This window comes from Ambystoma mexicanum, chromosome 14 (assembly GCF_040938575.1).
Source record: "Ambystoma mexicanum isolate Mex_15411 chromosome 14, UKY_AmexF1_1, whole genome shotgun sequence".
In the NCBI taxonomy this organism is placed as follows: Eukaryota; Metazoa; Chordata; class Amphibia; order Caudata; family Ambystomatidae; genus Ambystoma; species Ambystoma mexicanum.
The window spans coordinates 216819551-216835839 of NC_090940.1; the positions used below are offsets into that span (position 1 = coordinate 216819551).

At 50.5% G+C, this 16289-nt stretch overlaps 1 protein-coding gene across 1 annotated transcript in view; it reads right to left on the reverse strand.

Annotated features, from left to right (window-relative positions):
- Positions 1-16289, reverse strand: part of SOS2 (SOS Ras/Rho guanine nucleotide exchange factor 2) — a 1344468-nt gene that overhangs the window by 785986 nt on the left and 542193 nt on the right. The gene's annotated exons all lie outside the window — the stretch shown is intronic.

Consider the following 16289-nt stretch of genomic DNA (forward strand, 5'->3'; position numbering starts at 1 on the left):
GGTACCAGCCTTGACTCCAGAAAAGCCAAGCGATTCATCACAGCTGTTAAATCGAGGGGAGGATTGACAAACACTGGGCTGTGTTGAGTGAGAATCGCAGAGAGGCAAGTTTTTTAACCAAAGCTAATGAACTTAAAAAAAACTGTTGAAAGTGAAAAGGGGAGACCAGCTGCAGGGGGAAAGAGGTACCATGTGGGTGCTAATTCAGGGTCGAGCCCCATATTGAGAAAATACAGAAACCAGAAGGCCATAGGAAGGCCGAGGTCATACGTGAGGGTCGAGAAAAAGCCCTGTACAACCGAAAGACTTTGATCCGTTAGAAAGGAAAGCAAACCCTGCAGTGAGAGGAAACCTGGGAAGAGAATCCCAGGAGGGGCCAAGTCTAGAGTCCAAGAAACAATGTGTTTGGAATTGTTTATAAAGACAGTAAGATCTGTGGATTACAATTGAGAAGGGTCAGCCCAGAAGAGAGGGCCCCAGGGGTGAAGCCATCACCCTATTTGAACTGTGGAAAATGATTAACAGGGGTCATCTTAGAAGGGGGGGACCTGGGGTGAACCCAATACCCAGCGAATAGTGGAAACAAACTTCATTTGTTAAAGGAACCTTTGTTTTTGTTATTAGAAAATATGAGGCACCGAAGGCAAGTGACTTTCAGAGGATACAAAGACTTGGCCATCGACGGTGCTGAGAACTGTCGTCTCGTGCTGAAGAAGCCAGAGATCATACTGTGCTCCAAGCTCCGATCCTATCCCGTGCTAAAACGTGGGGAAGGGAGTCCCAGGCTACCGCCTCCTGACTTTTCATTTGAGAACACTCCTTTCTTTTCCTTGAAACTTAACCCCACACCTTTTTGCATTTAGTGTAAGGAATTGGCATACATGTTCTTAGTATTCTTAGTATAGGCCCTTTTATTTGACTTGACGCCACTAGGACTGCCTTATTTTCATTTCATGGTCGACACCTGTCCCCATCTTAGATTTAGGGTTAGATTAGGCGTTTCTCCAACCCTGCATACCAATTTCATTGTTCAATAAACCCCCTTGAACTGATCACTTGAGTCTGTCTTACTTGTTGTCACCAAGAGTTCCTCACAAGGCCCAAAGGGATCCCACCCTCCCCCTTTTCAGCTTACGTGGGATGGTGGACAGGTCGCTTGCGAGAAAGGGAACTATGAGATGAGCGAGGAAGGAACAAGTTACTTTCCTGTAACTGTTGTTCTCCAGCATGGGTCTGGCAACGGCCAGTTTGCCAACCGGTGACAGGGCATGATGCAGCCAGATGAGCCACCTGGAAATGGAAGTCTTCGAGAGAGCCTTCCCTTGGTTCACAGGTCCAAAGTTCACAAACAGCTGTGATGTCTTCCGAAAACTCTTTGTGCGGTCCACGTAGAACTTCAGCGCTCTAGCTACATCCAGCGAGTGCAAAGTCCTCTCAGCCGGCGACGAAGGCGACGGGAAGAAAACTGGCAACACCAAGGGCTCGTTGAGGTGGAAGTCCGATGGCACCTTGGGCATGAAGGAGGGGTGCGTCCTCAGCACCACCCTCGTGTCGTGAAAAGTCAAGTATGGAGGCTTGCAAGACAGGGCCTGGATCTCTCCCACTCGTCGTACAGAGGTGATGGCCACGAGGAATGCTGTCTTCCACGACAGAAACTTCAACGGCACTGAATGCATAGGCTCGAATGGGGCCCCCATGAGCCTAGTCAGCACCACGTTGAGCTCCCACGCTGCGGCAGGGGCCTTCACCGGCGGGAATGATCGGAACAGTCCTTTCATAAATTCCTTCACCAGTCGATGAGACCACAAGGACGCCCGTCCTGTAGTTCTGGTGTAACGTGAGATGGCAGCCAGATGTACCTTGATGGAAGCGTGAGACAGGCCAGCCTTGGCCAAGGACAATAGGTACGGCAATACTTGAGGGGCTGTAATCCGCAGAAGGTTAATCTTCTGTGCACGGCACCAGACAGAGAACCTCTTCCATTTGAGTCCGTAGCACTTGAGAGTTGAGGATGCCCTGGCCTTCCCAAGAACTTCTCTGCAGTCGGCCGGGATGTCTTATCCTCCAAACACTAGTGCTGCAGGAGCCAGGCCTGCAAGTTCAGCGACTCTGGTTCGTGACGAAGAATGGCGCCTCCTTCTCTGGAGAGAAGATCCGCGTCCGTCGGCAGCTTGACTGGTGTGGACGCTGACAAGTCCAGAAGGTCCGGGAACCAGATCTGCCTCGGCCACGCCGGTGCGACGAGGATCATCCTGCACCGGGACCTCTTGAGCTGGTTGACAAGCCGGAGTAGCAACGGCAACGGCGGGAACGCATAAAGGAACACGCCGTCCCAAGGGAACGAGAAAGCATCGCCCATGCTCCTCGGTTGGGGAAACCTGCTGGCGAACCTCCGGCAGTTGGAGTTCGCCGCCGTTGCAAAGAGATCGATCTGGGGTTAGCCCCATCGTCTGAAGAGTCGGTCCACTTGATCCTAGCGCAGTTCCCGCTCGTGGCACGAGTGCAGCTCTCTGCTGAGTGAGTCGGCGATGGTGTTTTTTTTTTTTTATCCCTGCCAGATGAAAGAGCACCAACAACATACCTTGGGCGACGGCCCAATGCCACAGATCCTGGGCTCCCTTGGATAGGGCAGGGGATCTGGTTCCGCCCTGCTTCCGAATGTAAAACATCATGGTGGTGTTGTTGATGAAGATCCTCACCACCTTGCCCTTGAGGGACGGAAGGAAGGACCTGAGGGCCCAGAACACTGCACGGAGCTCCAAGATGTTGATGTGGAGAGTCTTCTCCTCCGGGAGCCAAAGGCCTCTCGCGTGGAGACCCCCGGTGTGCGCTCCACAACATTCCAGGGAGGCATCCGTCGTCACCGTCACCTGGTGGGCCAGGGCTAGGAAACCTGTTCCCGCCGTCAGATGAGAGCGGACACCCCACCATTGTATCGCCTGACGGAACGCTTCGTCGAGCAGGATCCTGTCCTCGAAAGCTGCCCGTCGTCTGGATCCAGTGGGCGTCGAGGAATTCTTGCAAGGGCCGCATCCGAAGTCTGCGGTGGTGCACCAGATAAATGCAGGAGGACATCATTCCGAGGAGGAACTTGATAGACCTCACTCTGGCCACGTCTGTGGCCAGCAGGCGCTGCACCTTTCCCAGGATGGTCTTTATCCTTTCCTCCGACGGTGAGGCCCGCAGCGCCACTGTGTCGAGCTGTGCTCCCAGAAACAGGGTGACTTGCGACGTGACCAGGTGGGATTTTGGAAAGTTGATGGAGAACCCCAGGTCCGTGAGCAGATGGACGGTCTTCGCAGTGTGTTCCACGGCGAGCTCCCTTGTCCTTGCCCGTATGAGCCAGTCGTCCAGGTAGGGGTAGACGTGGATCCCCTGCAGGGGCAGCCGCGCCGCCACCGATGCTAGGCACTTGGTGAACACCCTGGGCGCCGATTTTAATCCGAACGGGAGGGCCTTGAACTTTCGGTGTCTCTTTAGAATAGGGATGTGGAAGTATGCATCCTCCAAGTCCAACGACGACAGGAAATCACCCTCCTCCAGCTGTCCCAGCACGTGCTGGAGGGTGACCATCCGGAACTTCTGTGCCTTGATGTATTTGTTCAGTCGTCGCAGGTCCAGGATGGGCGCCATCCTCCTGTCTTCTTCTTTACGAGGAAGTATCTTGAGTAAACTCCAGAGCCCCGAAGCCTCTTTGGAACGAGCTCGATGGCACCTTTCCTGAGCATCGCTCTTACTTCCAACAGCAGTTGAGGGACGTGATATTCCTTCCTGGCCACGGAAGGAATGCGGGGGCACCTCTTGTGGAACTCGAGGGCGTGCCCCAGGGCCAGGGTGTCCAGCACCCAACGGTCGGTGGAGATGGACTCCCACACGCCGACGAACTTCGTCAGCCGGCCTCCCACCGGGGTGCTTCGGCGGGGGCCCGACCCGACGGTCGGTTCAATCTTGCTTGGAGGCCGCTTTGCCTCCTTGACCACCTTGGCATCGACGGCGGGATCCACCTGACTTGCCGCGTCCCCTGTGGGCCTCCTGCGATGAAGATCTTGCCGCTTGACGTTACGCAGAGGAGCTGCTGCCGGCTCCCTTGGAGGCACCCTGTCTGCCTCCGGAGCTCCGAAAGGACGGCCGTCGCTGCTGGAGCACACCCAGTGCACGGGCCGTCTCCGTGTCCGTCTTGATCGCCTGAAGGGACTCATCAATCGCCTTGCCAAAAAGGTTGTTCCCATCGAATGGCATGTCCAAAACCTTGGTCTGTACATCCTGGCGGAAATCCGTTGCCTTGAGCCATCCTAGTCGTCTCAGGCAAACGGCGTTGCCCAACTGACGGAAACCGGTGTCGGCCATGTCCATAGCCACGGTAATGGCGTGGTCCGAGGCAATCTCACCTTCCTGTAAGATTTCCAGGGCCTCAGCCCTCTTGGCGTCCGGAAGGAAGTCCAACAGAGGGGCGATCTTGAACCACAACTCCCTGTCGTAGCGGGCTACGATGGCCAGAGCGTTGGCCGCCTTGATGGTCATCGCTGCAGAGGAGATGACCCGTCGTCCCATCGTATCCAGCTTCCTACCCTCACCGTCCGGCGGGGAGGTTGAAGTCGAGGCCGATGCCCCCCGCCCCCGCTTTCTTCTTGGCCGCCACTGAAACGACCGAATCCGGGGTAGGTTGCGCCCTAAGGCACAAGGGGGCAGCGTCGGGGACCCGGTACTTCTTCTCGTACCAGTCCCTCTTCGCAGGAGCCGTGGCAGGGTTCTTGAGGAGAGCGATCCCCTCATCCCAGATGTCATCAAGAAGCGGTACGGCGAGGACCGTCTTCCTTTTAGCCTTGCGCTGTTGGTAAAGGAACCCTTCCTCCTTATTTTCTTCGGGGCAGAGCTGGAAGAGCTTGGATGCCCTGGAAATCATAGCATGGAAGGATCCAATCTCGTCGGGCGTGGACGCCCGGGCAGGGGGCGACGGGGGACACGTCCCGTCGTCGCCTCTGTCGTCATCCGTACCCGTCGTAGTCGTGTCCATGCCTGTATCATCCCCGTAGGTAGTGGACCGGGGGGAAGGCAGAGAAGGCCGCAGAGGCGGGAGAGGAGGCCTAGGATGCGTCCTCCTCTTAAGTGGTGGGCTCCGCGAAGGTCCTGGCTCCGGTTCCCCCGTCGGGTCTGTCTCAGGTACCTCCGTCGGGGGAAGGGGCAACCTAGTCCTTATCTCCGAGCATAAGGACTGGATGGTTGACAAAATGGCCACCGAGGTGTCCTGTGGCGCCGGAAACGACGGGAGCGAGGGCTCTTGAGGAGCCTCTTCTGCGTCACCGCCACCTTCGTCGTCGTCCTCGTCGGGATCCCTCCCGATGGGCTGGGCCTCCTCTACGACTTGGATGAGCTCCTCTTCAGAGGTCGTGTCCGTATCCACGATGGCCACCAGCCCCTCCCCCACCCTTTCCAACGAGGACTTCGTGGGGGTCTTCTCGATGGGCCTGAAAGACAACTCCCTCCGCGGTGGCAGGGAGACTCTGGTACCTGAGGGCGCTGTAACGCTCACCTGACTCCCACGGAGGCGCTGGTCTAGTCTGGGTTGCTGTGGCCTCTTCGAGCGTGATGCGCAGAACTCGGAACACCGACTGAACAGGACCCTCAAATCTTGCTTGTCTGGCCCGTAGGAATATCCTTCTGCAGATGAGAAAGGGGATTACCAGTCTGCGGAATAGTGTGCTTGCTCCCCTCTTAGCCCCTTCGTTCTTCTCTAACTTCCTCCGAAATCCCCGGTTGAAGCTCACATTATGGTTTGAAAGGATGAACTCTCCATCCTGCTTCTGGTGCAGGGGCGCGTGTTTGTCCAGTTACTACACTGGTTTTCAGAATGGCGCTGGCAAGCGCGGTGCTGCAGCGAGCAACGCTGTGCTTTTAAATGAAAGTCTTTTCTCAGGAACGCTGGCGTGAAGGTTCCGGATGCAGGTAAGAAGTTTGATAAAATTCCTGGTTTTCACCTTTCTCTTCTCTTCTTTCCTTACAGGTGTTCCAGGACCGAGGCGGGCGTGGCTGGAGACCAGATGCAGGAGCAGACACGGTGAGCGTTCAGCTGCTTGGATGCAGAAAAACGCAAAGCGTGAGCTACTGTCTGGGCGGGGCTTAAATAGCCCAGAAAGTAGTTCCAGGTAAGTATCCTTCCCTGGCCATGCCCGAGTGGCAAAATAGCCCCAATGAAAAAATAGTCCCTTTCAGGTCTCAGGGAGGCCTGAATCTTGCAGCATGGTCTGCATCAGGTAAGTGCACAAAACACCTTCCTTTATGAGCCTGGCGCCTATGGCGCCAGGACTGATGTCCAACATGAGCCTGGCGCCAACGGCGCCAGGAAAAAGTCCAAAGAGCCCCTATAAGCGGCCGCTGGGCTTTTACCCGGGGGCATGATGCCTGCTCCCGGGGGTGCTGGGCCTGGCCTGGTGCTCCGGGGGTAGGCATCATGACAGGCGCCTCCACTGGTGTAGCCTCCACAGGCTGAGCCAGGGCCGCGGCGACATCCTCAATCGAGGTCTTAGCAGGGTGAATTAAGGCCAACGTCACTTTCTGTACGCCTGGGGCCTTCACCTTGGGGGGATGGTCCGAGCCTCGCTTCGCCTCTGCCGGAATCTTCGAGATCGACCGGGGCCTCTCCAGAAGCTTCGCCGGGTTCTCGGACTTCCTCTTACCCGAGCCAGAGCGTTGGCTCGTGGTCGATGGTGCCAGGGAGGATTCGCCCTGCCTGGCAACCAAGGAGCCCGACCGTTCGGCGCTCCCGGTGCCCACGGACACGCGGTGCTTAGCCTTTTGTTGGGCCTCCGTCGCCGGGGCACCCTTACAGGACTTAGAAGACCGCCTGGACTTCTTTTTCTTCTTCTCGCCTGGCGGGCTCTTACCTTCCAGCCAGTTGGCGAGACGGAGGTGGCGATCCTTCATGGTCCGCTCCGACATGTTCCCACAAAACGTGCAGTCCTTTTCATTATGCGTCTTGTCCTCATGGAGACAGTAGAGGCATAACGAATGCTCGTCGTCCTTGAAAACGTTCTGAAGCTGGTATCCAGGGCAGGTCCTGAACAGCTTCCCGGGCGTCGAGCTCCCTTTCTCCTGGCCCATGTCCGGGGTAGGCCTCGGAACTTCTGGAATCCTCCAAAAGCTTAACTCGACGAAATCTTCACCCTTCAGGGGCGTAGAAACTCCGAAACGGATACCCGTTGATCGGAAGTAGAAACGGTGGAGCTTGAGGCTCGATTTAACCGAAAAAATGAGAAAATCTCCTGAAAAAAGCACGAAAACGGAGCAAAAGCTCGAGAGCTACAGCACGAGGACTCCCAACACTTGAACGTGCGGTAAAAATCTGAGGATGGCTGCCAGGGGCGGGGCTTAGGGAGAGGGCAGTCATTGGCTGGGGGCAGTATGACCCAGAGACCAGCGATTGGTTACTACTGAGAAAGACAGATCAGAAACAAAACTGATACTGATTTTTTCTATACCGAGGATTCCCGGCCTGACGACGGGGAATATTCATGAGCATGTGAATCCATGCCAGACCCCATGCTGGAGAATTACTTTTTCATACTTCTATATTCTGTCCCCATCCCTGCATACTTAGGTGAGAATAAGTAGTGATATTGGAAAGGAAGGGGGTACTAACCTCCATGTAACCAGACAGGTTCTGAAGGAACACCTTGCCAAATTAAGCATCAGCTGTGGAGCTTGAATCGCGACAGTAACGCTTACACAGCAGGTCAACAGAAAAGGCCATTTGGCCTCTCTGCAAATAGCTTCTAGATAAACAGGTCCCAAAGATCACTAAAGGCGATTTAATTTGCAATGATGCCTTTTGGGGCAGACAGCCACTGGGACTAACATTTTAGAATGCAAGACATGGTATACCTAGTGTTAGAGGCTTTCATTGCCCGCTTGCTCAGAGAATAATCTCCATGTGCTAGTAGTGAGTTTTGCACTAATATAACTATTCTCAAGAAAGGGAAAAACTCAAACACCTTAATTACCGTGCTGAATCTTTACACTATACACATTAAGAGAATTGGCCAAATGGGAAAACAACACTGCCTCTTTCCAAATGTCACTTGGCAGGTAGCCTGCCTCAAATGGCCTTGATAATACAAGACAAAGCATACCTCTTGATTGGAGCCAAAAGATAAAGTGAAATGCCTATTTTCAACCACCAAAAAGTATTTTTACAGCTATCTGGGTCACTCCTGCCCCACCAACAATTCTCACAGTCCCTAGGTGTCTTGGTCCTAATGGGAACTAAGAGATTAGATTTTCCTTCGAGTTTGTCTCTCTTCTCAATAGGTCCTCAGAGACCTATTAATGTACTTTCCACATGGTCTTGGACTGGAGCTCTTTGAGACTGTGTGACCAACAGACAATAGTTGGCAGATTTTACCAGGCCTTAAACCACCATGCCTGGAAGGGTTGCTTTTCCAGCAGTCTAAATCAGAAGAGGGGTAGGGTTGCAGGTCTTTGGTTCTATAAATGAATCCCATGTCGAGTTCCTTCAAAAGCGTCCCAGACTGATGACCCATCTGCCTCCTCAGAGTCCTCCACCCCGAATCGTAAGGATAGCTCAGGGGCATCGTGCTCGTCTTGGAAGCAAGATGACACGGAGCACCACAGGTTCGATCCTCAAGTCCGCGCTTAGAAACCTCTGGGTATTAAGCGCGTTATAACTAACCTATCATATCATATTCCTCATCAAAATCACATGCCTCTAGGGTCCAAATTTACCCTTCCATCAAGGATTGGTCACCTATTGCTCCTCAAATACCTCTACGTTTTGCCATATGCGTGTTCCTACTCCCACTGCTCCATTAAACCTTGTATGCTTGATGTGCCAGTGTCTCCCTCTGTTCTTTCCCAACACATTGCAACTTCTTGGCATCTTCGTTCACCAGCTCCACAATTTTATTCCATGGCACCTGTTCCTCTGGTCATCCTTTCAGCACCTCTGCCTCCTGCTCCTTTTTCCATAACCTCCCCGGATTGTGTTACCTCCTCCTCCTCTACTCCTTTTTCACCGCCACCTCATCTAAAGTTCTTCTGTAATCGTACTCTTGATTTCCAAAATCACATTTTTCTGCTGCTTTACGCTCACTTGTCGTCACCACCACCTGCTCCTCCACTCTGCCCATCTCCAGCATGTTTTGCTCCACAGCCTCTCCTTTCTGCAACTGTCGCTACCTTGCTCCTTCTCCAAACTCATACTCTCCTGCACCATTGGGGCCTCTTTGTATATGAACCACCTCTTCCTTCTGGTAGTCTCCCTGTATGGGTTTTTGTATATGTGGATGATTTGCATCAACGGTGTAGGATTGGCAGTTTTCAAATATGTGTTTCAATGCAGGCATTTCTACTCTATGAAGGCTAGTTTCTCAAGTCCTCCAGGCAACGGCTTCAAAAAAACAGTTCACCATGTTGGAACTTCCCAAGACTGACGCACGTACTGAAGTGCCAGACTTTGCTTTGAACAGTCAGCCCCACTCCAGCAGTGGCTTACTGGTTATGCAATCTCTGCGTCTCAGTGCTGCAAGAGGCACTGCCGCCCACTGTAAATTAAACTTGAACGGGTGGCCTGGTTTAAAGGGTCTGTAATGGTAGTGTCTGAAATGCTGCTTAACTGCAAACTCTGGATATTTCTTAAATGGAGGGTTAGTGAGGATTCTCAGAAATGTGCTAATTCCCTTCTACCTTAGAGGCCCCCAGCACTTTCGCTGGACTTATTTCTAACCTGGAGGGAGTGAGACCCTTTTGCCACTCTCTCGTGTATTTTTCATTGATTTGAACACTGTTTCTTTTGACTTTGGAGTCTGAAACTCCACCGGCATTATCTCTTTACATTCTGTCACACAGCACCTTCAGTGCAGTGACACTGGGAAGTTTTCCAGATTTCCCAAAGGTTTAAAAACCTTCTCTTGGTTAAACTACTGTTTCGAAGAGCAGTGAAGTGAAATTGACTTTACTTACATTTTTTTTATTTTCTAAACCCAGCACACACTATCTTACAATAGGGTGCTGGAGGGGTTACTAAGTATCCCCTTTGTCTAGTTTCTCATGTAACATTTTTATGTTACCCTTTCTACAATTAATGGCTGCTGGCAGTGGTTTACTTTTTCCTACCATTGCAGGTTTCTACCGTGGGATGCAATTGCAGCTGCAGTAAAGCACCCATGGGTGCCCATTTTGTCAAAATGGCCCGGGGTTCTTATTTCACCATTTCTTTTTTGAATGGTCCTTCTTGAGATTTACTCTGCGCACCAAACTTGGTCCCTTTGTTTTTATTTGGCTTTGGCAGGATTCACTGGTGAAGCCTGCCTCTGGCTCCAGCATGTCTGGCAGAACAGCAAGTGAGGGAGGTGCCCGAAACTCCCTGTGCTTAATCCCCTTGGTTACAGGAATGCACCCAAAGGTGATTGGCCAGCTGGCTGTCCTTGAACGACAGCCATCCTGCTGGGGGAGTAACAGCTAGGCTGCAAATGAATGGGAGAAACCTGCATAAAAGGTGAGGCTTTTTACTTGGAAGGCAGAGTCCAACACTGGAGGAAGGAATCCGAAGAAGACTGGGAAGGGACGCTTTGCTGCAACTCCTTGACAGTTGGTTTGCCCAGTGAAGCCCTGCTGCATTGCTGAAGCTCAGAATTTACCTCGACTAGAGAAGCCCTGCAACGGACGACTTCTCCCCTTGGGTTGGTGAGACCAACCTACCCCAAAGAAAACTCGCCTGTAGATCCTCTCCGAGCTGGCTGTACTTCCATTGCTGCTGCAGGAACCGATTGCCAGGGAGGGGAACACCAGGATCGAGTATCATTTTTAAGTCAGACCCGAGCTGCAGGAAGATCCTCCGGACTCCAATGAAGCAAGAGTGACCAAGCATGAGCCATCTCAAAAGAGTGCTGGACCCCCAATGCGAGGAAAGTCCATAAAGGTATCAGGGAACTGCGGTGGTGCTATTTGCGAGAGCCACAAGAAGCTGAAACCGAGAAGTGCTGCTGATCTGTAGCCGCCGACCTTCAATTCGTATTGCAGGAGTCCCCAAGACATCCTCCCTCTTGTCCCCACGACTGAGGTCCAGGAGCAACAGAATCTGCAGACCTACAACTGGAACAGAAGCCAGGTACAACCAATTTCTTCAAACCAAAGGTATTGTAAAACTAAGGGGTTGCTTACCTCTTGTTGTCTAGCCTTGCTCTCAGTTGAGACTAGTCTTGGTTGCTTTTGCACAGTTGCTTGCAGCTTTGCCCCTCACAAGCCTCCCAGCTTGTGGCTCTACAGTGATTTCATTTTCTACAAAGATTTCCAAAACATTGTGCAATACTTGTTCTACTTACCTACAAGACGTGCTTCAGCTCACCTAGACTTTTGTTCAGTTGACATTGGCTGTCCTGGCTCCCTGAAAGTCTCTTCTTACCCTGACTTTGTGCTTTAACTATCCATCAACAAATGTCACACATTAGATAACTTGTGTAACTGGGAAAGGGTTAATTTGATTTGCATTGGAGAGTTTAAAAAGAACTTACCTGCTGAAGAATATTTGTTAACCATTGTTTTTTTTTTTTTGTTTATTAACCTGTTAAGGTTTTTTACAAATCTGTGCTGTGTTGAACTGTGTTTGTGCTACTTCTATGAAATTTGACCCAGAACTCACAACACCACTCTCGAATTTCCTTGAAGGTCTCTTGTTGCGGTTGCAGGCAATGAAGCAATGTCACTAGCTTTTGCCAGAGCTACTTCGAGAAATTTAGCTGCCGCTCTGGACCATCTAGTGGAATCGCCTGCAATTAGCCAGAACCATATTGTCTCTTCGTCGAGTGTGAGCGGGCACGTGATGAGTGGTATCAAATAAGCCCTTCTTTCGTGCGCCAATCCAGGACATGAGGTGAGTAGATGACGGACAGATTCTATTTGGTCAACTAGACCACAGACCCGGCAGTGAGGAGAATTTGCCAGCGCTCTTTTGGCCAAAATTTCTCTCGTATGCAGAAGATTCAGGCGGGCCCGTAGAAGAGTTTTTCTCTGCCTTTTTTCGGGAAATTTTTCGCAATATTTCAACGGAACCTTTGGGCGATTGTAAGTGGGTGGCAAGTCTTTTAGGGATGTGTACGTTAGGATTTTCTTGTTAGTACGTATCCAATCTTGTTCTAAAAGTTTTTGCTTCACACACCCAGGATTAGAGATGAGGAGGTCGTCCGTGCAGTGGAATTCTTCTAATTTTTTTCCAATTTTCTTCGCCCAGTTGGTGAATGGCGTGCACTTCCTGTTTTCCAGTTCGTTTTCTAATATCCGAAAAATCGGCAGAGAGTCAGGGGTCCGTATTTTCCTGTAAAGTAGAATCGCACTTTGCATAACAACTGAGGCTAGTGAAGGAAGGCCGAGGTCGCAGCGAATGGCTGGCATGGGGGCTGAGGTAGGAAGCCCCAAGACCGATTTCCATAGAAACCCTTCCAGTCTCAGCCAAAATTCAGCAGGTAAAGTTAAGTTGGCTGCCATGCCGTATGTTATGGCTGGTACTACCTTTGTTTTGTAGAATTGCAGTACCGGGGACCAAGGAAACTTGGCAAATTTTCTGTCGACAGCTCGAGATTGGGCTGTCAGGTTCTTGATTTTTGACCATAACGAGGCTTGGAGTGAAGTGTCGTTCAAAGTGTTGTCTAGTTGGATGCCCAGGTACTTAAACTTGTCTACTACTTTGATTTTTTCTTCATCGAGAAACCATACCAGACGCTTCTTTGTCTTTTTTTTGCCTTTTGAAAAGGACAGGATTTTAGTTTTGTTTTTGTTTATTTGCAGATTATTTTCTTCCATGTATTTGGCCAGGTTTGTTAGCTGTCTCTGAAGGCCCACTGCCGTCTGGTCAATCAGAATTAAGTCGTCGGCGTACCACAGTCTTGAGACTTTAGAGACACCCACTCGCGGTGGGAAGGATCTTACTGATTTCGCTGAGTCTTGGAAGTCTCCAATAAACGAGATGAACAGAGCTGGGGCTAAAGGGCAGCCCTGTTTTACTCGCCGTTTTGTAAAGATTTGCTCTGAGAGTGTGCCTTGTTGGTTTAGGCGGACTCTGAGTGAGGTGGTTGCGTGGAGTGCCATTACTGGTGCAAGAATCGGGTCAGGACATTTCCAGGTGGCTAACTTGGTCCACAGTCTTTCTCGATCTACCAGATCAAAGGCCTGGGACAAGTCCACCATTGCCATGTGGACCTATCCAGTGCCCCTCTTTGAGTTTGCTTTAAGTATGTTCAGAAACAGTAGGTTGATTGACGTTCCTGCTCCCTTCTGGAATCCTGTTTGAAACATATCGGCTGCCGGGGAGGCACTGGCCCAGACTTTGAAGTGGCGGAGGAGTAGTGCTGCGAAAATCTTCCCTATGACATCCAGTAAGACAATAGGTCTGTAATTGGCGGGGGTGTCTGTTTCCTTTCTTATAGATGGGCACCAGTACAGCCTCTGTCCAGGTTTTGGGAATTTCTTTGGTTTTCTGAGTTTTAGTGAATATTTCGCCAATTGCTTGCGCCCATAGTAGTGACTGTGCCTTAAGGTCAGTGTTAGTCAGGCCATCTGGCCCTGGGGCCCTTGAAGATTTGAGTTTGTTGATCGCTTCTGTGGTGTCCTCAACCGATGAGAGAGTGATCCATAGGGAATCTGAGAGGACGGGAAGATGTAATGACGGGGAGGTAGGGCAGCGGTATAACTCCGTGAAGTGCTGAATCCACTTTGACTCTGGGACACAGTTTGCCAGCACGTTTGCCTTCTGCCCGTTAATTGATTTCAGTAGCGACCAAAAGTCTCGAGTGTTCCTTGTGGCACAAGTGTGGAGCATTTCTTCAGCGTCGTTTTGGTACATGAGCAACCGGTGCTGTTTTAGCCATGATTTGTAGGACTTTTGTTCTGCTTGATAATTAAACCATGTTTCCGGCGAGTCAGCTCTTATGGCCGTTTTTTTCAGTTTGTTAAGATTTTTTCTTTTTGTTGCCACTTCTGTGTCGAAAGAATGCATATGCATCGGTTTCCCTATTTTTGTTCCCGCAAATTTCGTTTTGTGTGGGGCCAGAAGCGACACGTATTCTGGTCGTCTGTCGCTTTTGCTCTTTGTTATTTGGACGGTTTTCCTCGCAATGTTGGAAAAACATTTTTTTACATTGTCGGGAGTTAAGCGAAGCCTGTTTTGTTGTGGGTTAGCTTCCACCACTGCAGGGTAGAAGGATCTTGATGGAGCTGTTCCGTTCCATGACATTTTTAGGAGGTTGTGGTCACTTTCCTGCGTTTTTACCACCGTGAAGTCGGTGAAATAGGCTATCAGCCCTTCCATGATGAATATGTAATCCAGCGTGGCGGTCGAGCTCAGTCTTTCCCACGTAGGGATTTGTGATTCTCGATCTTGGAGTGATGATACATTGTGGAAGTTCCTTGATTTCATTAGGAGGGACCAGGCTCGACCTCTTTCGTCCATCGTTGAGTTCGGGCTTTGTTTGTTTTTCACTCTCCCCTCACATTTAGAGTTCAAATCACCGCAGATGATGATGTTGGGTACTTTCCGCTCCACCGTTAGGTCGTCGATTTGGTTGGCAACCATGGTGCAGAATTCTGTAGTGCTGGTTTTCGCCGGGTTCCAGTAGAGGTTTATTATGCCTAACTCCGAGTTTGTCCAAGCAACTCTGGTTAAGTCTTGATGGAACCATGTAGCCAACGTCGTCAGCATTCCATAACCCTCTGCTATTTTCCCTTTTGGAATAATCCCTGAGCCAATCCGGATAGCTGTTAGTATGCCTCCGGAGGGGGCGTCCTAGGATGGATTTGCAGGCGGGCGAGGCCTCTGTAACGTATCCGTCCATGGCTGGTTTGTGAATCAACCATGTTTCTTGAAGGCAGATTAGTTCGAACATACCTAAATTTGTGTCACTAGGCGTTGTGAGATGTTGATGTCCTCTCGTATTCCACAAAGCCATGTTTAGGGAGCATTTTTGTAGAGGGTTTAAAGGACCGATGCATTGTTTCTCCGTCGAATGTGGTCCTTGATTTTGTTGCTTTTTCTTGTGATTTTGCGCAAAGGTTTCCGAAATCCATTTCCATGGGTTGCGTGCTGATGGTACGTTTGTTTCTCTTAGTGGTCTACTCTCCTTTGTGAGTTCCGTTCTAGATTGTCTTGTTTCTCTTTTCTCGTGGTGACTTTGTGTTTTTGGAGCGTCATAGTTGTTAATTCGGGTCATAGTTGGAAGGGTAGTTTGGTTTCTCCGCCACCACCTTTCGTCGCCGTGTGCCGCGTTTTGTTTTCTCGGGAGCCTATGTGCGTAGTTTTCTCTGTGTCGCTCCCTGTCTCGATTTGGATCTTCAGTTTTTTCTTTTGTCGCCTTGACATTGTCCTTCGATTGTTTCTGAAGGCAATGGATTTTTAGGCCCATTTTTTGGAGGTCCTTGTGCACTTCGGGAGTTAACTCCAATGATGTTTTTCTTCTTAAATGGAGATAAGCTTTTGCTTTATGTTCCCGGTGATAGGGTTCGACCAGTGTGAAGTCTTCCGTTCTTAGGTGGCAGAGTGTTCGTATTTTCCCCAGTCTTTTTAAGACTATTCTGCGGTTTAGGACCAGGTAAGAGTCTTTAGACGATATTTGTTCTAGCTTGAAGATTTTACCCCCTTCAAAGATCTTGTCTTTGTCTGAGGCAGCGTCCTTTTTTACTCTTTGTTCCTTCGATGACTGAGCTCTAGCAGGATAGTTCGGTTTATAGTGTTTCTGATCTCGATCTCTGTGAGGCTCATGTCCAACATATTCATGAGTTTCCTTTAAGTTTTTCAGGGCTTCTAAGGCAGTAGATGGAGAGTTTGAGCGATATCGTTGTCTGGGCGGCTCCCTTGATGCCTCGGGGTGATTTTTTTTCTTGTATTCTCGGATGGGTTCATCTTTAGTTGAGGGGTTTGTTTGCATTTGTTTTGAAGCGTCGTCACAGTTTGATGGCGGTGGGGAATCTAGTTCCCTTTCGTCAGAGTACAGCGTTTGACAAGTCTGAGGATGAAGTTGAGTCTACACTTATTCTGGTTGTGTCTGTTGCGTTCGACTGCTTCAAGTTTGAGAATGAGGAGTTTGTTGTCGCTTCCCCTTGGTTAACTCCCGTCTCTGTTTCCCCAATACAATTTCGATTTTGAAGGGTTTTTTGAGGGGATTCCGTTTTTGGTCTTTTCTTTGACTTTACCCCTGGCTGTGGATTTTGGGGGGGACAGTAGTGCTAGTGTGATCTCGTCGGCTTTATGTTTTGGAGGAATTTTTGTGAAGATTGGGGCGATTTCTTTA